The 26,254-nt window shown below is 46.3% G+C and overlaps 1 protein-coding gene across 3 annotated transcripts in view; it reads right to left on the reverse strand.

Annotated features, from left to right (window-relative positions):
• Positions 1–26,254, reverse strand: part of LOC115472971 — a 140,984-nt gene that overhangs the window by 47,256 nt on the left and 67,474 nt on the right. For all 3 annotated transcript variants that reach the window (XM_030207530.1, XM_030207527.1, XM_030207528.1), the window contains exons 2-3: positions 7,256–7,347; positions 5,622–5,741 (exon numbers count right to left, since the gene is read on the reverse strand). The gene's annotated coding sequence lies outside the window, so the exon portion shown is untranslated. The remainder of the gene's footprint in view (positions 1–5,621; positions 5,742–7,255; positions 7,348–26,254) is intronic.

Here is a 26,254-nt window from a genome sequence, read left to right on the forward strand (position 1 = left end):
AAATACCAAGCCCTCCTGTGCGAAAATCCGGAGGTGCGGATCCTGGACACAACCAACCTTAATCCCGCCACCCTCCTTCCGGCCCCTGAATCACCACTCCACGACTGTGAGGAGGTAATGGCCACTGTGCACTCGAGCAGACCTGACCTGAAGGACCAACCCTGGCAAGGGGGCATCACCCTTTTTACCGATGGAAGCAGCCAGGTGATAGAGGGAATTCGAAGAGCTGGCTATGCTGTTGTGTCTGAGGACCACGTGATCGAGGCTATGGCTCTGCCGCCTGGAACGTCAGCCCAGAAGGCGGAACTGATAGCTCTCACCAGAGCCCTCCGGTGGGCTGAAGGAAAAGTTGTTAACATCTACACAGATTCCAAATACGCTTTTCTCACCCTCCAGGTGCATGGAGCCTTGTACAAGGAGAGGGGATTTCTGACAGCTGAGGGGAAAGGACTTGCAAATGCCGCTGAGATCTGCCAGTTACTCGAGTCAGTATGGAAACCGAAGAAGGTGGCTGTGATGCACTGTAGGGCCCACACCGGGAGAACGGACCCTATCGCCCGGGGAAATCAGCGGGCAGACGACGCTGCAAAAAGGGCAAGTCAGCTCCCCCACTCCTCTCACCCTTCTGACCCCGTACTCGTCGTCCAGCTCCCTACGGAGACCCCTATCTACACCCCCCAAGAAACGGAGTGGGCCCAACAAGAGGGTCTGGAGTCACGCAATGGCTGGTGGATACTACAGGATGGGCGCATATGGATACCCGAAGCCTTGGCCTGGACGGTGGCCAAGGAGGCTCACGACCGCACCCACCTGGGCAGGGACGCCCTGGGGCGCTTACTTGAGAAGACCTACTACATCAACAAACTATCCCTGTGGACCAAAAACGCTTCCAGCCGATGCGCAACTTGTGCCCGGAACAACCCTCGAACGGGGCCCGGCCCTATGCCAGGACATGTTCTCCGAGGCACCAGCCCTTTCCACGTATGCCAGATTGACTTCACACACATGCCCCCGGCACGAGGCTACAAAGCTATCCTCGTCGCCGTGTGTACCTACACCGGATGGATTTAAGCCCAGCCCACTAGAACGGAAATGGCTAAAGAAGTCACCTCCCTACTGCTTCATCAAATCCTACCCAGATACGGTCTCCCCAAGCAAATAAACTCTGACAACGGTCCCGCCTTCGCCAGCGAAGTAACACAACAGCTCAGTACCAGACTGGGCCTCGATTGGAAGTTGCATTGTGCCTGGAGACCCCAAAGCAGTGGAGTAGTGGAGAGGGCTAACCGATCCCTGAAGAACCAGCTAGCCAAGCTATGCCAAGAAGCAAAAGCCAAATGGCCCGACCTGCTCCCACTGGCCTTGCTGCATCTTAGGTGTACCCCCAAGGCTACCGGCCTTACTCCTTACGAGATGATGTATGCTAGGCCACCACCACTACCCTCTTTTCCCGACTCCTTGCAGATACAGGGCGAGAGTTCCTTAGTGAAACAGATGAAAGCATTACATGAGGTAGTGCAAGACATCCAGCAATACACTGAAAGAGTAGCTCCCTTGGTTCTCACCAGTCCCACACATCGGTTCAGGGTAGGAGATGAGGTCTGGGTAAAAGAGTGGGATGAATCTGACTGCCTAAAGCCCAAATGGAAGGGGCCCTCCCTTGTTCTCCTAACGACCTCAACCGCTGTTAAAATTGCAGGAAGCCCAGTGTGGATACATTGGACCCGACTGAAACCTGCTGCTCCCACTAGCAGCACCCTGAAGCGTTGGACTGCGCACCAACATCCTGACGCTCCATTACGGCTGACTCTAAGAAAGACGTGAACCACCAGATTCATGCCTGCCCAGCAACAGGAACTCAGCTTCTGGACCCACTGCGTTTTTGGCTCTCTGTTTATCGCAGCCTTCATCGTGGGCCTCATTATCTTCTTGCTGCAAAAGCTCGGATACCTCCCACCACATATATAATGCTGACCATCTTCCTTCTCCTGTGTGCAGTCCCGAGCTATCCTGCCACCCTGAGCCTGAATTGCACTGAATGTTTGCGCCTCGTGCGCCATCGTATAGAGGGAGGATATCACCTAGTCACCACCCTCATTCACCAGACGCAGCCCCCGGAAGGCGATTGCCGGCTTCTCCCGACTTGTGCCCTCATCACTCCGAATGGCCTCCAACAGTTCCACAGATGCCTCCAAGGAAATCTCACTATCTGCCATAGCCCTACCAAGCCGAGATACTACAATGTCACCCTCAGCGTAGGACTCCCTGCGTATGTGGCCGGGCCTCCGGGAGTCGAGGGAGATGGCATTCTGTATTACATAAATTCCACTCGCATCCTTGTCGGTGGCATCCAAACTGTAGCAACCCTAACCTTCGACGTCTGTGCCGCCATGGACAAACACCCTTGGTCTCGCAAGTGTGGCAGCCAGAGTTGGCGTAAGGCATATGTTAACGACCACAAGTATGTCTGCCCCTTCAGTCCAGACATGAGATGCTGCTCCCCGTGGGTTTGGCTCCCATGCGCCGGCGACACTCGAGCCTCGGGCTGGGACCGAGTATGTGCTTATACGGGAGGAGGATATGCCGGATGCACCGGCCTGGGCGAGTTTCATCGAGGTTCTGGTAACTATGTGTCCCTAGACTGGCCCATTCGAGGACACGACATGCCATGGAGAGGGACGTGGGGCCTCGGCATTGACGGCGGAGGAATGGATCCGTTGACATATATTACCATATATCAGAGTCTCGAAACGAAGCCTCCTACGCACTACCAGACTACTGTCGTCGGCTACCAAGACGTATTCGATGAAATCGCTCATGCTGAACAGACCGAGACTAAATTCCCCATTTCCCCAGAAGCCCGGAATATGTTCCTCAACTTGGCTGAAAACATTGCCCTCTCCCTGGGAATTGCCAACTGTTTCGTCTGTGGAGGCACCGACATGGGTGAACAATGGCCCTGGGAAGCGAGAGAGATCCGACAGCAAACATGGGATGCACTCAACACCACCAACCTTACCTTTCCCCAGCGGCCGAAGCCGTACGAATGGGCCCTGAGAACAAATATCATAGGTACCCTCTGCGCTAGTCGAGCGCCATCGAAGCGTTACTCTGTACCAGTGGGAGATTCCGCTTGCACGGGGGTTCTTCAGTATAATGGAAGCCGGACGACCTGGGGGCAAACAGACAACCTGCCCGCCCCGGAGCCTATCTGGACAGAACCCACCTTGAACACGACATGGACGTACGGAGGAAACGCCTCCCTCAAGTGGGTAGCCCCGGCGGGCTACTACTATATCTGCGGACGCAGGGCCTATGAACAGCTCCCGGCCCGCTGGTACGGTACCTGTCTCTTGGGCACTGTCCGACCTAGTTTTTTCCTTCTGCCCCTGCGAGTCGGCGAAACTTTGGGTATCCCCCTATACGTGGACAAGGGGCCTGATAACCCTGCCAGACGTAAACGGTCTTTCCCAAACATCAAGCCCAAAGTCCAAATTGGAGACTGGAAAGACAACGAGTGGCCGCCTGAACGCATCATTCATTACTATGGACCGGCCACATGGGCTGAAGATGGTACATACGGGTACCGTACCCCTATCTACATGCTAAATCGCATTATTCGCCTACAGGCCGTACTCGAAATCCTTACCAACGATTCGGCCCTTGCCCTCAATATCCTAGCTCGACAGAACACTAAGCTCATTACCGCAGTTTACCAAAATCGCTTGGCTCTTGACTACCTCTTAGCCCAGGAGGGCGGGGTATGTGGCAAGTTTAACCTCAGTAATTGCTGCTTACAGATTGATGACCAGAGCCATGTCATCAGAGAAATAACTGACCGGATGGTCAAATTAGCCCACGTCCCCGTCCAGACCTGGAACAGTGCGTGGGATTGGACTTCCTCCCTAACCAACTGGCTACCAACCTCCGGGAGCCTGCATGGCCTCCTCGTCATGGGTGGCCTGTTCTTGTTGTCCTGCTTATTAATACCTTTGTCTCTCCCCTTGGTTTTCAGGTGCTTCCGCTCCACCATGGAAAGCATCGCTGATCGCCGTGCTGCTGCCCAACTTATGGCTCTCCAGATGTACTCCCCCATTCCCCAGTCTGATGAAGCTGACGATGAAGCACCTTGTGGCTGATGGGCACTTTTCACCTCCTGAGTCACTTAATGAGCCAGTACCCTTGTGCCAGCATAAGACCGGCTACAAAGGGGGGGGGATTCCACTAGGGGCCTTCCGTCTCAACCCCGGCGAAGCAACCACCGGCTGCGCAAGGGCTTAGGGCTTGCTTGTTGCCTCCCTCGCTAACTATCCTTGTCCTTTCTTTCCTTTTCAGGGTTCATGGAGGATGGAGGTGATACTCTCCACCAGAATGGATGTTCAAGTATCAAAAGGGGGGAATGAAGGAGTGGAACGCCGGATACTGCTCGAATACTATGAATACTACTGAGCAACAGGACAACCTCATGTTTTTGTGCCTACTGATGGACTTATACTTATGCACTCTACCTCTGCTTTTGGCTGTTTAGCCACACCTTATCACTGCACTGGACATTTGTGCCTTATCCAGTTTTACTGTTTACTAACGAAAGAAGTTTGCTGTTTACTAATGTAAAGATAGAATGCAGGGCTATTAGACATGTAGCTTGTAACAGTAGTTTGCAAGGCCTATACAAGACCAGCTTGCATGTAGCAGCGCCATCTGAATAGACGACCTTGGTGGGTGCTGACACCCCGCCCTGCATTCCTGAGCCGAACGAACCTTATCTCCTGTGCTAGAAAGGAGCATTGTGTGTGTGAAGAATAAGCTGCTAAGTTTCGTTTTTCTTGCCAGTATCATTTCAGTGTTATGACGTGTGTACGTACTGGGACTACAATTTTGTACTGTAAGAACTACAAATGTTTACTGCGCATGTCGGTTGTGACGTGTAAGGGGCCAAATGCGCAGGCCCAGTAGGGGAGTATAAATGTAAGTGTCAGATGATTTATGACACACAGTGTCCCGAGACTACTCGGTGCTGTTCACTTGCTAGCAATAAAGTTGCCTTGTTTGGAACCAAAATTTGCCTTTCGTCTCCTGATTCCCCACCTGTTTCAACCTGTTTCCAGCAGTGGCCAATCCAGGTCACAAGTACCTTGCAGAAGCCCAAATAGTAGCAACACTCCATACTACCAATCTCAGGGCAAGCAGTGGCTTCCCCACTTCTATCTCAATAGCAGACTATGGACTTTTCCTCCAGGAACTTATTCAAACCTTTTTTTTAACCTAGACACACTAACTTGAGAAATTACGTCAACTAACAAAATAATGGTAAAAGTAATAAGTTAGATATAATCTTGGATATTTATATAGCTACAGATTCTGAGCAATGAGGAAAGCCCAAAGTGTAGAGGGGCGTGTTCCTATCCAGAGGACAGTCCAAGACCTTTTGTGCCACAAGGGCACTGTACTGTCTAGATAAAAATGGACACAATTGGATTCCTGTATGGATAGTCATAGTGCTAAATACAGGCCAGCCCACATTTCCCCGAAGCTGTAAACCTACACAGTAAACTATTATTTTTCTATTTAGCCCAAAGAATGGAGCAGACGCAATGTAAAATCAGACTAAGGCAACTTACAGTTAAAATAAGAACAGGTCTTGAATGATATGTTGTCTCCTTGGTAAATTACTGGTTATATTTTTGTTCTTTTCATTTCAGTTGGAAGCAGGTGGTTCACAGCACACAGTTCCTGTAACCCTATATAAAAGAAAGGAAATAAAAAAACCCAAAAAACAAAAAACAAATGAGTATTCAGGAACTACTGTAAAGAGAAGCTTTTTCTAGATCAGATGTTATAGATAACATTTACTGTCTTCACTTTCCTGCTTACAGCCTGCTTCGGAAGAGATGTTTTGTTTCACATTTTATGAGACTTGCATTTTCCTTATCTAAACACTAGTAAAACAGGCCCGTTTCTGACACAAATCAAACGGGCGCTAGCAAGGTTTTCCTCGGAGTGTGTATCTTTGAGAGAGTATGTGTGAGAGTGACTGTGTGAGAGAGAGTGAATGTGCGAGTGTGATAGAGAGAGATTGAGAGTGGGTGCGAGTGTGTCTGTGAGAGAGTGTGATAGTGAGAGCGTGTGCCAGGGGCCCCCGCCCCTTCCTCCGTGTTTCAGGGTCGTCGTCACCCCCCTCCCTCCGTCCGAGTTCCAGGGTCGTCCCCCCGCTTTTTTTTTTGTTTCCTAGTTTTTGTACAGGTGGTGCATTCCCCTCCCTCCTCTCCTCTCGTCCCCTCCCCTGAGTTCCAAACCCCTCTCCACCACCGAGTTCCAGACACCCCCTCCCTCCCTCCCCCCCCCGAGTTCCGCCCCCCCCTCCCTCCCCCCCCCCCCGAGTTCCAGACCCCACCTCCCTGCCTCCCTCCCTCCAATTTCCAGACCCCCCCATCTGAGTTCCTGACCCCTGGACCCCCCTGCCGCGACCCTCTCGAGCCCCCCAACCCCACCAGCCAAAGTCCTGTTCTCGGCCGTGCGGCGTGGACGAATCATCTGATCAAGTTGCAATTTGTTTGTGTGCGTGCGTCTGACATCCTGTGTGCAGGTTGGGGTCCCCCGCCAGCACAGGTACGCGACGGTAGCGGGGGAGGGTTTGCAGCGGGAAGGGGGGCTCGAGCGGGTCGTGGCAGGGGGGCCCAGGTGTCAGGAACTCGGAGGGGGGTCTGGAAATCGGAGGGAGGGAGGGATTCTTGTGATGTCGCATTACCATGGGCGGAGCTATTACAAAGCTTACGAACACTTCAGGGCTTCACGGCTTCACTTCCAAGCTGCCACGGAGTCAGCTTCAGAACGTTGGAGGTGCGAATTATTATATTAGATATTGCCCAATGAATGGTGATCAAGTTTATATTCAGCACTAAGCTACCACCACATAGTTAAGTAATAAACCGGTGGCGTCTCTCGAGATGCTATTTACAGATCCTGCTCTTCTTGATCATAAGTATACTTGATTTGTCACTTTGAACATGACTGGACCTTCTCTCTCATCTTCAAAAGATCATGTGGACATTTCTCTTAGGACAAGTCTTGAAACCAAATAATCAAACACACAGGCATGATCCCAACACTACCCCATGTTTGACCTGCTGAACACAGAGATATCAAGAGACATGACTACTCCATACAAAAGCTAAGCAGCTTTTCTTGGAACAAGACATGTTTTCCTCCTTTGGTTGGTTCTATCATTATTGAGATGCGAGATTAATCTCCTTACCTTACAGGCTTATAATTTAGCTGAAAAAAAAGTCTAGAGGCATCCAAGTAGTACCCTTCAGTCAGGTCTTCTACACCCTGGGTCATCTGGAACTGGAAACAGTGAGAAGTAAAATACATTGAGTTAATGGGGAACTATAAATTGTACAGTATTACATATGAGTGACATAAATTAAGCTGAAAAGGGGTTTTTTATCATAAATACAAATGTTCTGCTATGGAGAAATTCAATTACAGGTGTAACTCCGTCAGGAAAAACCACCCTCCTTGGGCACAGAAAGGGTGAGTGGGTTTTCCTGAGGGTTACTGGAGGAAGAGGCCTGTGAAACAACCGGAAGGGGCAGGGATTATGGAATGCTATGTCGCTGGGGGCTGGTCCAGTCTTTTAAAGGGGGGAGGAGCTGTAATTGTTTTCAGTAAATACTGTTATGGTGAGAAATGATTGGTATGCATTATTAAATTGGGGTTGGGGTCTGGGTAACAAAAAAGTTAGCTCAGTATCCCAAACCCCCACCGAGAAGCCAAGGGGGTATCTTGACCTGGCAAAAGAAACGGGCTGCAAGAGCATGGTGAAACATTTCTGCCTAGTTGAAGGGGTGAAATGAAAAGAGTACGAGATCTGTGGAGTAGAGGGATTGAAAACCCCAAGAGCTGAGCAGGAGAATGACCAGCTAGTTACAGAGGTGGGCGAGGGAAACCCCAAGAAGTGGACGGATAGAGAAGATCCTGTGAGACTAAGAGAAATAGTCAAGAGAACAGCCACTACTACTACTATTTAACATTTCTAGAGCGCTACCAGGGTTACGCAGCGATGTACAAAAAACAAAGAAGGACAGTCCCTGCTCAAAGGAGCTTACAATCTAAAGGACAAGAAGGACAAGGAGTGCAAACAATCAAAAATTGGAACAGTCTAGATTACCTGGGTAGAGGTACAATGGTTAGGTTCCAAAAGCGACATTGAAGAGGTGGGCTTTGAGTAAGGATTTGAAGATGGATAGGGAGGGTGCTTGGCGTATGGCCCAGGTTGTTCTGCCAGGTAGAAGGGAAAATAACCCACTAGGAGCAGGAAACAGAGGACTGGATGAGAGGATTCACAAGTCATTACCTTTGATTTTTTTTAAAGTTTGCTACATTAAAGACTGCTCATGTGATTCTACTGCTGTTTGTAAAGTTGAACTGTTTTCTTTTTCCAAACCTGGTGTGTGAGTGCAATTCTTGGAGATGAACTTGTTGTGAGTCTGAGGCCCCGATGCTCAAAAGTTGCTGTTAAATACCTAATATGTTTATAGCCATGGTTGAACTTACCAATTTCTAAACAGTGACTGATGCTCAAAGGAAATCACATGCAAATGAAGTGCACCGAAATTATGCAAGCAGCTCAGTAGGGAAAGCACCAAGCATATGTGCAGAACAGTTTCTTGGTAAGTGTATATGTTCTGTGCACGGCCAGGAATAAGTTTTAATAATGTTGCTGGCTGCATGCAGTGCTCTCATTGCTTTCAGGGACAGAGGAAAACTCCATAAATAGAAAACTTGAAAGTATAGTCACCTAAGTACCCTGCAGTAGGGTAGGAAGGATCTGCTGTGCCTCTACAGAAGAGAAAAGGATTGGGAAGGTTAGAGTTTCATCTCATCTCAACTTACAGCCAAGGGTCAGTACCCTATATCCATCTGTGTATCTATACCCACAGGGTGTGTGTGCCCCACCTCATCCTTGCATCCAACCCAGTACACATTCTTCCCCCTTTCCACACACCCACCAATGCCTATGTTCAGTCCAGTCACCAACCCGACTCCCCTTCCTACCTCAAGCCTCCTTTTACCTAAACTATCTACGCATACTGTTTGTTGTTCTTCTCCAGGGCTCTTCTTTACCCCCATTACCAAAGGATCTTGCACTACCATCAGCCTATCTCACCCTCACTAAAATTTTCCATCTCTTCCAACTAATTGAAACTAATCAAAACTATTATAACTGCACCAAGCAGACTGCTCTACTCATCCCCATAGAATGACAGCTCCAGACCTGCTGTTAAAGGTAGGCGCTCCTTTTTCTGCATTGCACAAAATGCTCATTTTAATATTAATGAGCTCATTGTAATACATTTGCATGGAATGACCGGTAGCTGCTACGGCAAATGATTAAAGCCACGCAGAATCCCTTTGTGCATTAAGACGCTAAATAACATTTGCTTTAGACCGACTACAACCGGTCTAAAGCAAATGTTGCAAGCATGGTAAGTTTTGTGCATCAGGCCCTGAGTAGTGGTAGGAGAACTTCCCGGTCTACTGCGATTAAGCCCGGACTCAGCCTATGCCTTATTTGACTGACTTCATTTATTCTGTGGACCCCGGTGTCCGGGTGCATACCCTGAAATCATAGCCGACATCCTGAACTGTTTTGAGTGGGACCAGGGTTACACATGGATAAGATTTCGAAATGTGAAACTTATACACTTATTAAACAACCCAAGCAAAAACAGGGTTTCCGCTCTCTCTGCGGAGACAGCATTTGCAACCTCAGGGAGCAAAAGGGGATCACAGTCATAATGAAACATTAGTACACTTCAGGCAACAGAATAAAGTTTCAGATCAGGTAAAAGATACAATAGGGAAGACAGTATTAGGAATGAAGACATATGAAAAGTGCTAAATATCATACATAACAAAAGGGGAAAATAACCATGTGCAAAGAATGGAACACAAAGAGGGGCATAATCGAAAGGGGCACCCAAGTTTTCCTGAGGATGTCCTCGCAGGATGTCCCGGCGAAGGTGCGGGGAAATTCGTATTATCGAAACAAGATAGGCGTCCATCTTTCGTTTCGATAATATGGTCGGGGACACCCAAATCGTGAAACTTAGGTCGACCTTAGAGATGGTCGCCCCAATTTTCGGCGATAATGAAAACTGAGGACACCCATTTCAGAAACGACCAAATGCAAGCCCTTTGGTCGTGGGAGGAGCCAGCATTCGTAATGCACTGGTCCCCCTGACATGCCAGGACACCAACCGGGCACCCTAGGGAGTACTGCAGTGGACTTCAGAAATTGCTCCAAGGTACATAGCTCCCTTACCTTGTGTGCTGAGCCCCCCCCCCCCCCCCCCCCCCACTCCCCACAACTGTACACCACTACCATAGCCCTTAAGGGTGAAGGGGGCACCTACATGTGGGTACAGTGGGTTTCTGGTAGGTTTTGAAGGGCTCACATTTACCACCATAAGTGTAACAGGTAGGGGGGGTTGGGCCTGGGTCCACCTGCCTGAAGTGCACTGCACACACTAAAACTGCTCCAGGGACCTGCATACTGCTGTCATGGAGCTGGGTATGATATTTGAGGCTGGCATAGAGGCTGGAAAAAATATTTAAAATAAATTTTTTTTGAGGGTGGGAGGGGGTTAGTGACCACTGGGGGAGTAAGGGGAGGACAACCCCAATTCCCTCCAGTGGTCATCTGGTCATTTAGGGCACATTTTTGTGGCTTGGTCGTAAGAAAAAAAGGACCAGGTAAAGTCGTCCAAGTGTTCATCAGGGACGCCCTTCTTTTTCCATTATCGGTCGAGGTCGCCCATGTGTTAGGCACGCCCCAGTCCAGATTTTGCTATGCTTCCAACACACCCCCAGGAACTCTGGTTGTCCCCGCGCTGGAAAGCAGTTGAGGACACCCAAAATCAGCTTTCGATTATGCCGATTTGGACGACCCTGTGAGAAGGACACCCATCTTGCAATTTGTGTCGAAAGATGGGCGCCCTTCTCTTTCGAAAATAAGCCTGAAAGGATTCCCAAAAGCAGCTCTACAATATCAACCTACAGGAATGGAGATCTAAACCGAGACTAATATAACGCTTTTCTACAGCTCCATGGTGCAACTGCATCTTGAATACTGTGGGGAATTTTGGTCACTTCATCTCAAAAAAGATATAGTGGAATTAGTAAAGGTACAGAGAAGAGCAACAAAAACGATAAAGGGGATAGGTCAATTTTACTATGAGGGATAGCCAAGGAACCTAGGGTTCTTCAGCTTGGAGAACAGATGACTGAAAGTGAATATGATAGAGGTCAATAAAATATTGAGTGGAGTGGGAAAAGGTAGATATGAATCACTTGTTTACTTTTTCCAAAAATACAAGGACTAGGAGTCACACAATGAATCTATTAAGTTAGAGGTCGTCCAAATTTCAGTTTCGGATTTGGCACTGAAACTGGCCCAAAATCTCTCCTCGCTTGCCTCCCCCTTTTGTGCCTCCCAATTTCCTGTCCAACCATGCCTACCTGGTGGTCTCGCAAGGCTACCATGGGACGTCTCAGTAGCCATTTTGTGACAGAAACAAGTTCTCTGCCCATACTGGTTCCAATTGTAAAATGACTGCCAGAACCTCCCACAGCAGTTTTGCAAGGCTGCTGCAGGAAGTCACAGCAGCCATTTGGATTGGAGCAGCACATGGGGCAGGAACAAGTGGAGTTTGTTCCTGCTCCCAAGAGCGAGAGAGACCAATAGACCACCAGTACGTCATTAAAAGTAGGCTTGAGGAGGGCCTATGGGTGGTTGGATGAGACCATGAAAGGGAGGGTGATCATGGTGGGGGGGAGGTAATCACTAAGAGGGGAGGCTTTTATGGTCGGGGGGTGGCAGTTTCATTTACTGTTTCAGTTTCTGCTGAAATCGAGTGGCCAATTTTGGTTGCAGATTCAATTTTTGCAGAAACCGAAAATCTTGGGTTTGGTCGGGCTCTATATTAAGTATTATTACCTGAGGCACAGCCTAATGGTTTGAGCACTGGCCTGGGAATCTGGAGTGGTGGGTTTGATTCCCTGTTAAACTGGCCAAGTAATAATCACCTTCCGTTGGCATATATAAGAGTAGCCTAATAGACCAGCCTGCAGAGAACCAGAGCAGAGAGCCAGAGGTTGCTGGTTCAAGTCCTACTTAGTAATGAAGGAGTAGCTTCATGGTTAGTGCAGTGAGCTGAAATCCTGGGGAACAGGGTTCACTTCCCACTGCAGCTCCTTATGACCCTAGGCAAGTCACTTAACTCTCCACTGCACCAAGTACAAAAAACACCTTAGATTGTGAGCCTACTAGAGATGGAGAAAGTACCAGCATATAGGACCCAATTCTATAAATGGCGCTGAAAATGTGTACAGAAAAAAACCCACATTACGCGCTATTATAAAAACAGCTCTAAAAGTTAGGTGCCATTTATAGAATAGCGCTTAGAACTGGGATCCACACCTAACTTTAGCAAAGGATTTAAACTAACTAAACCCTGGTGTAAATCCTCGTGCATAAATTAGGCACAGAACCCCCCATATTCGACAACAGTGTGCATAAATTGCAAGAACGCCTCTGATCCACCCATAAACCTCCCATGGCGGTGCCTTCTTTTTGAAGCCACATATAAAATTTATGCGCAGGTCCTGGCACCTAAAATTGTACACATAAATATTAATTGATGCCAATTACTACCAATAATTGATTAGCAACCAATTATCGGTGCTAATTGGCTTGTTATTCAATTAACTGCACGTGCAAATTGGGTATGTGCCAAAGTGTGAGTGCACTTTTAGTGCCATATAGAATTTGGGGGATAATATGTACAGTGTTGTGTATATCTAGTAACATTATAAAAATAAATAGTAGTAGTAGTACCACTATTACATTTTTTTAATCAGATAAAATATATCTTCACTCGACATGTAATTAAATTCTGGAATTGATTGCCACAGAATTTGGTTAAAGTGGTTAGCATAGCGGGGTTTAAAAAAATGTTTGCCCAAGTTCTTGGAAGAGAAGTCCATAAATTATTAAGGTGATCCTGCCAGGTACTTGTCACCTGGATTGGCCACTGCTGGAAACGGGAAATTGGGCTTGATGGAACATCCGTCTGCCCAGTACGGCAATGCTTACGTTCTTAAAGAGATCCAGGCAGATTGAGGAAAAGATGGAACAGTCATCTATAGTGAAGCCAGGACAGACACTAGTGCCAAACCCAGCAGGAGCGAAGATTATATTATTTATGTACAGTCCTGAATATAGACAGGAACATTATTCATTCCCTCTATTTTTATCTAACAAACAAATCATAATACTTGTGTTCACTTATTTCTAGGTGCAGGCATACCAAGTTTGGAAAATCAGTACTCAGATTATGCTCAACAGATGTGAAGAATCAGCATCTGTTTAATCATAGCACACCTAAGTTTAGCTATCCTGGTATAAAAAGCACAAATTAAACCTTTACAGGTCAACATTATGTACGATTTAATCGTTACACGCTTTGTGTTAAAGCAGGATATAAATATAAAAATAAATAAATATGCTACCAACAACAGTCGATTTCTTTTCTTTAAGTTCTGAGTGATACTGGTTAAATCAGACTCAGATATTTAATGATGGGCCATGTCTGGGCACAGTCACTGAATATGTGCTTCGGTGAACCCAGAGTTTTGTGGGTGTCAGCCAATGCACAGTGCTAGTACCCACATACCTAACTGAGCAAAGAAAGGACTGCATTTTGTATGACCCTATCTGCCTGGGTAAGTATGCAGGCACTGGCACCGACTACCAGTACCCCACATAACATAGTACATGATGGCAGATAAAGACCTGTATGGTCCATCCAGTCTGCCCAAGATAAACTCACTGCATAAGGTATGATTGACACATATACACATAAATATATATATATATATATATATATATATCCTATATAATAAAACGCACCTCCAACGTTCTGAAGCTGAGAAAGTGAAGCCTTGAAGCATTCGTGCTCTCTCTAAAGCTGTATACATCTCCTGAAGTGACGTCAGCGTACTTCCGGGTACGTCACACACAGCATTGACCAACCACAGATGGGAGGGCGGGCGCACGGCAGCGATTGGCTCTACCGTTCAGTGGCCATGCACGCTGAGCTGTGCATGGCAGCGGAGGTTGGGCAGTTGGTGGAGGGGCAGAGATTTGGGCGGTGTGGTGCTGTAAGGGGAAGGAGAATCGCTGGGTGGCTGGAGGGGGAGCAGGGGAGATAGGACAATCGCTGGGTGGCTGGAGGGGGACAGGAGAGAGAGGAGATTCGCTGGGTGGCTGGAGGGGGGCAAGGGAAAAAGGAGAATCACTGGGTGGCTGGAGGGGGACAGGGGAGATAGGACAATTGCTGGGTGGCTGGAGGAGGGGGCAGGGGACAGAGGAGACTCGGTGGGTGGCTGGAGCGGGGGCAGGGGAGAGAAGAGCATCGGTGGGTGGCTGGAGTGGGGGCAGGGGAGATAAGAGCATCGGTGGGTGGCTGGAGGGGGGCAAGGGAAAAAGTAGAATCGCTGGGTGGCTGGAGGGGGAGCAGGGGAGAGAGGAGAATTGCTGGGCGGCTGGAGGGGGGACAGAGGAGACACACTCGCACCCAGCAGTCTCACTCTCTCTCTGTCACACACACACACACATTCACTCTCTCTCTCTCACACACAGTCGATCTCACACATACTCTCTCAAACATACACACTCTGAGGAAAACCTTGCTAGCGCCCGTTTCATTTGTGTCAGAAACGGGCCTGTTTCACTAGTAACTATATAAATGAGAGGTGACCAACTCACCCGCAAATGCGCAGTAGAGAGCAGCTGTCATCAACGTTCCGCGCATGCGTTGGACTCACAGAACAACTGTTAAGGGGAGAGCAACAGCAGACAAGCATCCCTCGCACACAACCGCAGACTCCAGCAAATAGGAATAGGGAGGAGGGCCTGGAACACGGAAGGGGAGAGAAGGAGGGGGCGTGCAAATCGGAGCACCAGACTTCAGGGACAGAGGGGAGGAGCCCTGGAAGATAACTCGCTGTAGAGCAGGACACTTAAGGGGACAGCAATACAGTAGACAAGCACACCTCCCACAAAACCGCAGAGACCAGCACACCGTGAAAGGTAAGTGCACACGCGACCTCTGCACTCAACATCTACCGGCAGACAAAAACAGAGAACCCATGGCGCTCTTTCCCTCATGTCCAAAGCAAATACAAAAGTTAAAAATAATGTTGACGCTCTATGATGCAGAGGAGGTCAAAATCACGAAGCGCGAGCACAGCCCACAAATCACGCACACAGAATTCCAGCACACACACACCCTTCCCCCCTTTACCTCACCAAGCCACGTTCGCACCTGCTACCAACGGACTGCCACACAGGGGAAACACTGAAGGACCCACAAGAGACACAGAGACAGGGAAGAAGGCTGCAGACCGTTTATCCAAAGATTACTCCTCTATTAAACAACACATTTAAAATATCTTTCACCTACACTGTGTTGTTCAACAGGGATGTAACGGTGAGACTCATAACCCACTGTTTTTCAAATTTTGAATAAAAAACAAACAAGTACTAAAAAAACTAACAACACAGCTCAGCTGCACTAATTTATGTCCATTCATCATTAACGCCTCTCAACATTGCATACAGGCAACAAACACACACCCCACTGCTACTTCAAATAACAAATAAGCCACGCAGAAAAATAGAAACCACAGAAAATGACCAGGCAGCTCATGAGTTACAATTGAAGAGGAGGAAAGCTCAAAGGGATAGAATTAGACAAGAAAATAGAACACAAAAACAAACACATGCAGAAAATTGATTCAAGGATCAAATTCTATTTACTCAAAAAACATCTTCTACTATAATAAAAAGCACCTCCAACGTTCTGAAGCTGACTCCGTGGCTTCAGTGAAGGGTTCGTAAGGTTCGTAAGTGTGTAACCTCTCTCTCTGCCCCGCTCTCGCGTCAAAACGTGATGACATCGAGGGCGGGTAATCAGAAGGCAGGACTGAGGGAACGAACTCACCTCTAACGTTCTGAAGCCAGGGCTTTCAATAATGCCGCCGCTTCGATGGAACTAATCTGGGGACACAGTACAATTGCTGGGTGGCTGGAGGGGGGACAGGGGACACAGGACAATCGCTGCGTGGCTGGAGGGGGGCAGGGGAGAGAGCAGAATCGCTGGGTGGCTGAAGGGGAGCAGGGGAGAGAGCAGAATCGCTGGGTGGCTGGGGGGGCAGGGGAGAGAGGAGAATCGCTGCATGGCTCGAGGGGGGGCAGGGGATACAGGAGAATTGCTGGGTGGCTGGAGGGAGGGCAGGGGAGATGAGAATCGCTGGGTGGCTGGAGGGGGGGCCAGGGGAGAGAGGAGAATCGCTGGGTGGCTGGAGGGGGGCAGGGGAGAGAGGACAATCACACACACTCTCTCTTTCACAGACACACTTGCACCCAGTCTCACGCTCTCTGTCACACACTCGCACGGTGCTGCCAACCACACAGAGGGGGGGGGAGAGGCAGGGGGTCCTGAGACAACAGGAGAGGGGATCCTGAGACCAGAGGGGGGGTCCTGACACCACAGAGGGAGGGGGAGGTATCTCTGTCACACACACACACTCTCTCACAGTCAGTGTCTTTCTCTCTCTCACTGTCTCTCACACTCTCTATGTGTCACACAGTCACTCTCACACACTCTCGGTCTCACAGAGAGTCTGTGTATCGCACACATACTCTCTCACACACACTCTCTCTCTTTCTCACACACACACACTCTCTCTCTCACAGACACACTCGCACCCAGAATCACTCTCTCTGTCACACACACACTCACACATTCACTCTCTCTCACACAGTCATACACACTCCGAGGAAAACCTTGCTAGCGCCTGTTTCATTTGTGTCAGAAACGGGCCTTATTTACTAGCAGTATATAAAAGTGTACTGTAGACATCAACTCACAAATGTTGCTTACACTCTTTCATTACATTTTTTTAAACAAAAAACTCACCCGTTTTAACGGGCTTAACGGCTAGTGTGTGTATGTGTATGTATATATATATATATATATACACACACACACACACACACACACACACTTGATCTTGATTTGTCCTTGCCATTTTCAGGGCACAGATCATAGAAGCATGCCCGGCACCGGCCTTGTTCAACTACTGAAGCTGAATCTGTCCAGCCACGATCAAGGCACAGACCGTAGAAGTCTACCTGGCACTGGGTTTGCTTCCCAATTACTGGTCTTTCCATCTAATCACCACTAAGCTTGTTTGGCTCCATGCCTTCCATACAGGATTCTTTTGTGTTTATTCCACACATTTTTTGAATTCCATTACCATTTTCATCTCCACCACCTTCTGCGGGAGTGCATTCCAGGCATCTACCACCCTCTCTGTGAAAAAGTACTTCCTGACATTATTCCTGAGTCATACTCACCCCACCCACACAACCTCAATTCAAGTATTCTACCACCTTCCCGTCTCTGGAAAAGGTTTCTTTGTAGATCAATACCTTTCAAATATTTTAATGTCTGTATCATATTACCCCTGTCTCTCCTTTACTCCAGGGTATAAAGAACTTCTGGTTCTATCTTGACTCCATCCACGAACCATCCAGATTGTGCTGGGGCGATGAGCCGATATTCAGGGCACTGCCCTGCTAAGTGCCACTTAACATCAGTGACCAGACAGCCCCAGTGTGGTTTAAGTGGGAAGTAACCTCGCTTGCCCAGTTAAACTACTTAAAAATGCGGCCATGCCAAAAAATTAAAAAATCTAAAACCTACCACCAAATGTATTCAAGATAGGAAAAAGCTTTTGAGAATCCCTGAACCAGAGAAAGCTATGTAGGGGAACACCACCTGCTTTTCACCTGCTCAGGCCACTTCTAGTAGGATATATCCCATATCACACCTAATTTTACATGTGCTATTGACTAGCAACAGGGAAAATTTCCTCCTCTAGTTTGTAACTTATGGAAACTATGCTCTAAATAATTCTTTGTATTACTTGTGCATATAGAAAAGGTTACTTCTTATATATAAATAAAGGCCTCACAAGCCAAGGGTACCAACTCGGTGGACACACCTATAATGGCTTTCATCACAGGCCACCAACCACCTCCGAAAAACCTGCAGAGTGAAACAACTCTATAATAGAGAGAAAAAAATCCAATCTGCAGTAAAAAAAAAAAAAAAAACAACAGAGAGTGGTGTAGTAACAAATCAATTATCACAATGCACAAGCAATACTATTGAACTAAATCAACATCTTCTGTATATTTTCGGAAGAATGATTATCAAACAAAAAGACTATATTAAGGGGAGACCACGAAGAACAGTATCAAAACTACAAAAGGAAAAGAAGAACTTAGCTTAATTCATAGAAAAAATTATTTGTTTTCCATGAAGCATGTCCTGTATTCATGTAGTATCATAGAGATCAAAAAGGTCCCACAAATTATAGTTATACTCAGTCTCTCGACAGTCATAGAATTCTGTGGATATGCAAAAAGCTCATCTTCCACGTTGCATACTCCTCTAGTTTGTATAATTTCCCCCCATCAAAAACAGCAGAAAATGTAACAAAATGTCTTCTTTTGTTTAGCAGGCAGTAAATGGTTAACATGTGCTAAAACTGCACAACATTAGCTAAATGAAATAAAAACATGTAAAATGTTTTAAAAAGCAGAAAAATAATAAAATGAAAAAAGGTACAAAAACTACAGATTTTGGATGCCATGTACCATATCGTCAAATTCAACCAAAGAAATACTGATCCACAGCACATCTCAATAACTTGAAATTAAAACGTATCAACATGCAACTGCTTCACAAAAGTTATTCTCCAATTTCTTATTGTGCCTTTCATAGACCAGCACTATAACACGTTATACAAATCAGACACTATACATACCAGTCACATGGCCGCATGGCCATTGTCCTTATGACCTTGTAACTTGTATGAGATTAAGTGAACGTATGTGGCTCGAGGTCAGGAAGTGAGTGGTGGAGAAAGGAATGGTGAAAAGTTTACAGATTCCACAGTTCTGCACTCCAATAGAAAGGCAGACCCAAATCATCAACTCTATCCCAAACTAGAAGATTAGGCTGGCACAACAAATCAAAGGTCAAAATGGAAAAGAAAGTCCCTTGCTGAATAGCAGTGAGGTCCAATGTCAGTTTGAGCAGTGGTAGCGAAGCTCTGGAGCCAGGAGCTTTAGAAAAGATGTAGCTGGCCTCTTCAATAACCGAATATTCTGGCTGGATCCAAAAGCCAATGACCAGCAACTTGGTCTTGAGCCCAATGAAGCGGCTAGCTCAACACAAGGACAGCTTTATGGAGCAGCTGGCACAGGAATCAACAAGAGAAGGAAAAATTCTAGACCTAATCCTTAGTGGGGTGCATGATCTGGTGCAGGAGGTAATGGTGATGGGGCCGCTTGATAACAGTGATCATAATATGATAAGATTTGATATTAGCTTTGAAGTAAGTATACATAGGAAATCAGCGTTTAACTTTAAAAAAGGAGACTGATAAAAAGAGAAGAACGGTGAAAAAAATAAATTAGAGGAGAAACTGCGAAGGTCAAAAATTTACATCAGGCGTGGGTGCTGTTCAAAAACACCATCCTGGAAGCCCAGGCCAAATATATTCTGTGTATTAAAAAAGGACGGAAGACCAAACGACAGCCAATGTGGTTAAAAAGTGAGGTGAAGGAAGCTATTAGAGCTAAAAGAAAATCCTTCAGAAAATGGAAGAAGGAACTGACTGAAAATAATAAAAAACAGCATAAGGAATGTCAAGTCAAATGCAAAGCACTGATAAGGAAGGCTAAGAGGGACTTTGAAAAAAAAGATTGCGATGGAGGCAAAAACACGTGGAGCGCCTAAGTTTTCCTGAGGGCGTCCTCGCAGGACATCCCGCGAAGGGGTGAGGAAACCTGTATTATCGAAACAAGATACCGTCTTTCATTTCAATAACACGGTCGGGGACGCCCAAATCTTAACATTTAGGTCGACCTTAGAGATGGTAGATAATGGAAACCGAGGACACCCATCTCAAAAATGACCAAATCCAACTCATTTGGTCATGGGAGCCAGCATTCGTAGTGCACTGGTCCCCCTGACATGCCAGGACACCAACCGGGCACCCTAGGGGGCACTGTAGTGGACTAACTGATTAACTAACTGAACGGAAAAAGTCCTTCCCTTACCGGTCCCGATTCAGAAAGGAACCGGCACGCATGAAGGAAATCGCATGCAAATTAGCTGCTCGCTGTTAGCTCATTTGCACACGATTTTCTTCCTAAGGAGGGGAAGCCAGTGCAGATATTTGAGGCTGGAAAAAAAAGTTTTTAAAGTTGTTTTTTTCTGGATGGGAGGGGGGTTAGTCACCACTAGGAGAGTCAGGGGAGGTCATCCGGTCAGTTCGGGCACCTTTTTGAGGCTTGGTCATAAGAAAAAATGGACCAAGTAAAGTCGGCTAAGTGCTCGTCAGGGACACCCTTCTTTTTTCCATTATCGCTCAAGGACGCCCATCTGTTAGGCATGCCCCATTCCCGCCTCTGACACGCCCCCGGGAACTTTGGTCATCCCCGCGATGGGAAGCAGTTGGGGCACCCAAAATCGGCTTTCAATTATGCTGATTTAGGCGACCCTGAGAGAAGAACTCCCATCTCCCGATTTGTGTCGAAAGATGGGCGACCTTCTCTTTCGAAAATAAGCCTGATAGTAAATTTTTTTTAGGTATATTAAAAGCAGGAAGCCGGCAAAAGAATCGGTTGGACTGCCAGATGACCGAGGAGTAAAAGGGGTGATCGTGGAAGACAAAGCTGTAGCGGAGAGATTAAATGAATTCTTTGCTTCGGTCTTCACGGTGGAAGATTTGGGTGGAATACCGGTGCCAGTTATGGTATTTGAAGCTGACGAGTCGGAGAAACTTAATGAATTCTCTGTAAACCTGGAGGATGTAATGGGGCAGTTCTACAAACTGAAGAGTAGCAAATCTCCTGGACCGGATGGTATTCATCCCAGCGTACTGATAGAACTGAAAAATGAGCTTGCGGAGCTATTGTTAGTAATATGTAATTTATCCTTAAAATCGTGGTACCGGAAGATTGGAGAGTGGCCAATGTAACGCCGATTTTTTAAAAACGTTCCAGAGGAGGTCCGGGAAATTATAGACCGGTGAGTCTGACGTCGGTGCCGGGCAAAATGGTACGGACTATTATTAAGAACAAAATTACTGAGCATATTCAAAAGCATGGATTAATGAGACAAAGTCAACATGAATTTAGTGAAGGTAAATCTTGCCTTACCAATCTACTACATTTCTTTGAAGGGGTGAACAAACATGTGGATAAAGGGGAGCCGGTCGATATTGTGTATCTGGATTTTCAGAAGGCTTTTGACAAAGTACCTCATGAAAGACTCCAGTGGAAATTGGAGAGTCATGGGATAGGAGCTAGTGTTCTACTGTGGATTAAAAACTGGTTACAAGATAGAAAACAGAGAGTAGGGTTAAATGGTCAGTATTCTCAATGGAGAAGGGTAGTTAGTGGGGTTCCCCAGGGGTCTGTGCTGGGACTGCTGCTTTTTAACATATTTATAAATGACCTAGAGATGGGAGTAACTAGTGAGGTAATTAAATTTGCTCATGACACAAAGTTATTCAAAGTCGTTAAATCGCGGGACGATTGTGAAAAATTACAAGAGGACCTTACAAGACTGGGAGTCTAAATGGCAGATGACGTTTAATGTAAGCAAGCACAAAGTGATGCATGTGGGAAAGAGGAACCCGAATTATAGCTACGTCATGCAAGGTTCCACGTTAGGAGTCACGGACCAAGAAAGGGATCTAGGTGTCGTCGTTGATGATACGTTGAAACCTTCTGCTCAGTGTGCTGCTGCGTCTAAGAAAGCAAATAGAATGTTAGGTATTATTAGGAAAGGAATGGAAAACAAAAATGAGGATGTTATAATGCCTTTGCATCGCTCCATGGTGCGACCGCACCTCGAATATTGTGTTCAATTCTGGTCGCCGCATCTCAAAAAAGATATAGTGGAATTAAAAAAGGTGCAGAGAAGGAAGACGAAAATGATAAAGGGGATGGACGACTTCCCTATGAGGAAAGGCTAAAGCGGCTAGGGCTCTTCAGCTTGGAGAAAAGGCGGCTGAGGGGAGATATGATAGAGGTCTATAAAATAATGAGTGGAGTTGAACAGGTAGATGTGAAGCATCTGTTCACGCTTTCCAAAAATACTAGGACTAGGGGGCATGCGAAGAAGCTACAATGTAGTAAATTTAAAAGGAATCAGAGAAACGTTTTCTTCACTCAACGTGTAATTAAACTCTGGAATTCATTGCCAGAGAATGTGGTAAAGGCGGTTAGCTTAGCAGAGTTTTAAAAAGGTTTGGACGGCTTCCTAAAGGAAAAGTCCATAGACCATTATTAAATGGACTTGGGGAAATTCCACTATTTCTGGGATAAGCAGTATAAAATGTTTTGTACTTTTTTGGGATCTTGCCAGGTATTTGTGAGCTGGATTGGCCACTGTTGGAAACAGGATGCTGGGCTTCATGGACCTTTGGTCTTTCCCAGTATGGCAATATTTATGTACTTACGTAATATATCACCATACCGACCAGGGATGACCTCGGAGCCATGGGTTTGCAATGAAAAAGCACAATGCTCCTCATTTAAACAACTCCATAGTCTGTCTAGCTGCTGCTTAAAATGGATGCAGGAGGGCAAACTGAACAGGTGCAGAGAGTGCGAGCACAGTTTCTGAGAAGAACACTTTCTCCAAAACCAAGCACCTGAGTTCACCAAAAGAAGGTTAACTGCTGGCACTTCACTCTGTTTCTTTTTCTTTTTGTGTCAGTTTCGGATGATTCACTCAATGTTTAACCACAACCTAAGTAAAACATATTTCAGCAGTCCCTACCAAGGGTATTTAGAACACCAAGTGGAATAAATTGATAACTAAAGTTTATAGAATACTGTATTCATTCCTTGCTATCCACAAAGCTATGGAAAAACAAAAGAAAAAAAAATAAAGACTAAAGAGACACCAGGGGCCCTGTTTACTAAGGTGCGTTAGTGTTTTTAGCATGCCTACACTTAGCATGCCTACCATATAGGTGCCTATAGGGATACTGTAGGTACGTACATGGTTAACGTGTGTTAAAAACGTTAATGCGCCTATAACGCTGCTTAGTAAACAGGGCCCCAGGTTTGTCCATCCAAGCTACCTAGTCCTTCCCACTGATGCTGCAAAGAACATATCCCTGCAACTAGCCATAGAAACTTTACCACTTGAAAGGTATTGTTCTTTATCCAAGTCAGATTGGTTACCTTTAAAGTTGTTTTTTTCAACAAATACTATGCACGTTAACCCTAGTGAAGATCTGTGGATCTTTGTTCAAACGGTTTCTTATTTCTCTGGAGTTTGAAATAAACCATAAACCATGTATTTGTACAATTTGCTATACGGCCCTTCCTAAAACTAACACAGGCCAGTACAATCAAATAAAATCAAACAGTATAAAAAAAGAGCAATGAAAGGAACACCAATAATCATAGGACTGGCAACAGTCCTACAGGGGCCCTTTTACAAATGCATGGGAGGGCTTACGCGCGTACAGCACGTGCCAAATCCTGCAGCAGAAAATTATTTTCTACCGCGGGCCACTTACCCGGCGGTAAACAGCAGTTGGTGCGCACTGCATGCTTACCGAGCAGGTAGCGCATGAGACCTCACTGCTAGGTCAATGGGTGGCGGTAAGGTTTCAGGCCGAAAATGGACATGCGATTGTTTCAATTTTAGTGCACGTCCAATTTTCTGGCCCCTTAACAAAAGGCCCTTTTTCCTAGATGCAGTAAAAAATGGCCCAGCGTGCCCAAAAGACGTGCTCGCACTACCGCAGGCCACTTTTACCTCAGCTTAGTAATAGGACCCCACAGCAATCATACAAAAAGGTGGTGGTCAATCAACCCTTACTATCTCACCAAAATCAACTGAAGTGTCGTCAAACGCCTTCTGAAAAAGTTAGGTTTTCAAGGCCAAACGAAATTTAGAATATGAGGTTTCAAGTCGCATTTGAGACAGTAAGGCATTCCATAGAGAGGGAGCTATACAGAAGGCGGCACTTGTACTCATTAGATCAAGCCGGGCAACCTTAGGAGATGGAATATTAAGATGACGGTCATTTAGAGAGTGAAGAATCCCAGGGGGAGCATAAGGAAAAACAAAATTCACTCGATAAGATGAATTTCCAGAATGCATGATCTTAAATTGAATGTGGTAAACTATGGGGAGCAAATGATATTGAATAAAGAGTGGAGTGATATCATCATGGCGCTTGGAACGAGTAAGAAATTTAAGTGCAGTGTTTTGAACTGTTTGTAAGCAGCGCAGAGATGCTAAGGGAAGACCAGAGTAAATAATGTTGCTACTATGGAGCTATCAGAGATCGTATTGTAAAATGTTCTCTCTGCTTCTAGAACATGCAGGTATGGTTTCTGATTATGAATCAGGATAGGACTGGCCACTGAAGTACCAGCACTGTTTTATTATTATTATTTTATTCAAAAATGCTGCAAGGAAACAGGTATGGGTCTTGCACTACTGACATATCCTGGAGCATTATTGTCACTTCTGGCAGTTCTTTAACCCCTTCCTCTCCCTCACCACCCAAGAGGCTGGAGTACATGTAGGACAGAACAGCAGAGAAAGCAGCTGGATCATAAAGCTCTGATGCCTAACAACACAGTCAATTCTGTCCTATTAGGGGATAGGGGACGGGACTTGATACACCTTCAGTCCGGCCTAAAGATGCACTTCTGCTCAGCTCCAGAGAGAAATCATAGTGCCTTTCTCTCCGCTGACAGACTACCACTCCGATGGCTGGGCTAGAAAAGAAGCAAAGTGTAGTTGCAATGAGAGAAAAACAAAATCATGAGCCGTTGCCAATAAAGGCCCACATTCTTTCACCTTACTACTACTACTTATCATTTCTATAACGCTACTAGACATACGCAGCGCTGTACACTTGAACATGAAGAGACAGTCCCTGCTCTACAGAGCTTACAATCTAATTAGGACAGACAAACAGGACAAACAAGAGATAAGGGAATATTAAAGTGAGGATGATAAAATAAGGGTTCTGAACAAGTGAACAAGGGTTAGGAGTTAAAAGCAGCATCAAAAAGGTGGGCTTTTAGCTTAGATTTGAAGACGGTCAGAGATGGAGCTTGACGTACCGGCTCAGGAAGTCTATTCCAGGCATATGGTGCAGCAAGATAAAAAAGGAACAGAGTCTGGAGTTAGCAGTGGAGAAAAATGCAGATAAGATAGATTTACCCAGTGAACAGAGTTCCCGGGGAGGAATGTAGGGAGAGATGAGAGTGGAGAGGTACTGAGGAGCTGCAGAGTGAATGCACTTATAGATCAATAGGAGGAGTTTGAACTGTATGCGGAAACGGATAGGAAGCCAATGAAGCTGATGTCTCTAGTCATTAATGCTACATAGGATGCGGAGCTGAGAAGGCCAAGAGATATGCACTGCTTGTACAACAAGAAAACAGGAACCAAGGGACAAAATTCTCATTTCCCATGTGCCTTCTGCCCCCCCCCCCCCCAACCCAGCTTCCTAATTATTTTTAAAAAAAATAGTATTTGACGAGAAAAATACAGCTGCTTCAGCGTCTCTGGGCAAAAAAAAAACGCCATACCCCACAAGTTTTAAACTTAAAACTTGTGGGGTACTTAGATTGTAAGCTCTGTCGAGCAGGGACTGTCTCTTCTGGTTCAAGTGTACAACGCTGCATACATCTAGTAGCGCTAATGATAAGTAGTAGTAGTAAAAGGTGGCAGCTATACTGAAAGGGGCATGATCATTATTTTCCTTTACAGCATCGAATGCTTCAGTTTAGTAGCTGAGAAAATTTCAGAGGAAGCAGTTAACTGCTGCATTGTTGCCTAGATAACAGAAAACAAAAACAAAACAAAAAAAAAAGAAAGTTTTCTACCATCAAAAGGAAACTACGACTTTTCTCCAGAGGAGGATTTTTTCTGCAGCTGATTTTTTCCAAATCTGAACGGGGCCCTTTTACAAAGCCGTGGCAATGGTGCACAGCAAATTGGCCCTACCGCAGGAACTCGGCAGTAGTTCCAATACGTGCCATGCGCCATTT

Source organism: Microcaecilia unicolor, chromosome 6 (assembly GCF_901765095.1).
Source record: "Microcaecilia unicolor chromosome 6, aMicUni1.1, whole genome shotgun sequence".
NCBI classification, from domain to species: Eukaryota; Metazoa; Chordata; class Amphibia; order Gymnophiona; family Siphonopidae; genus Microcaecilia; species Microcaecilia unicolor.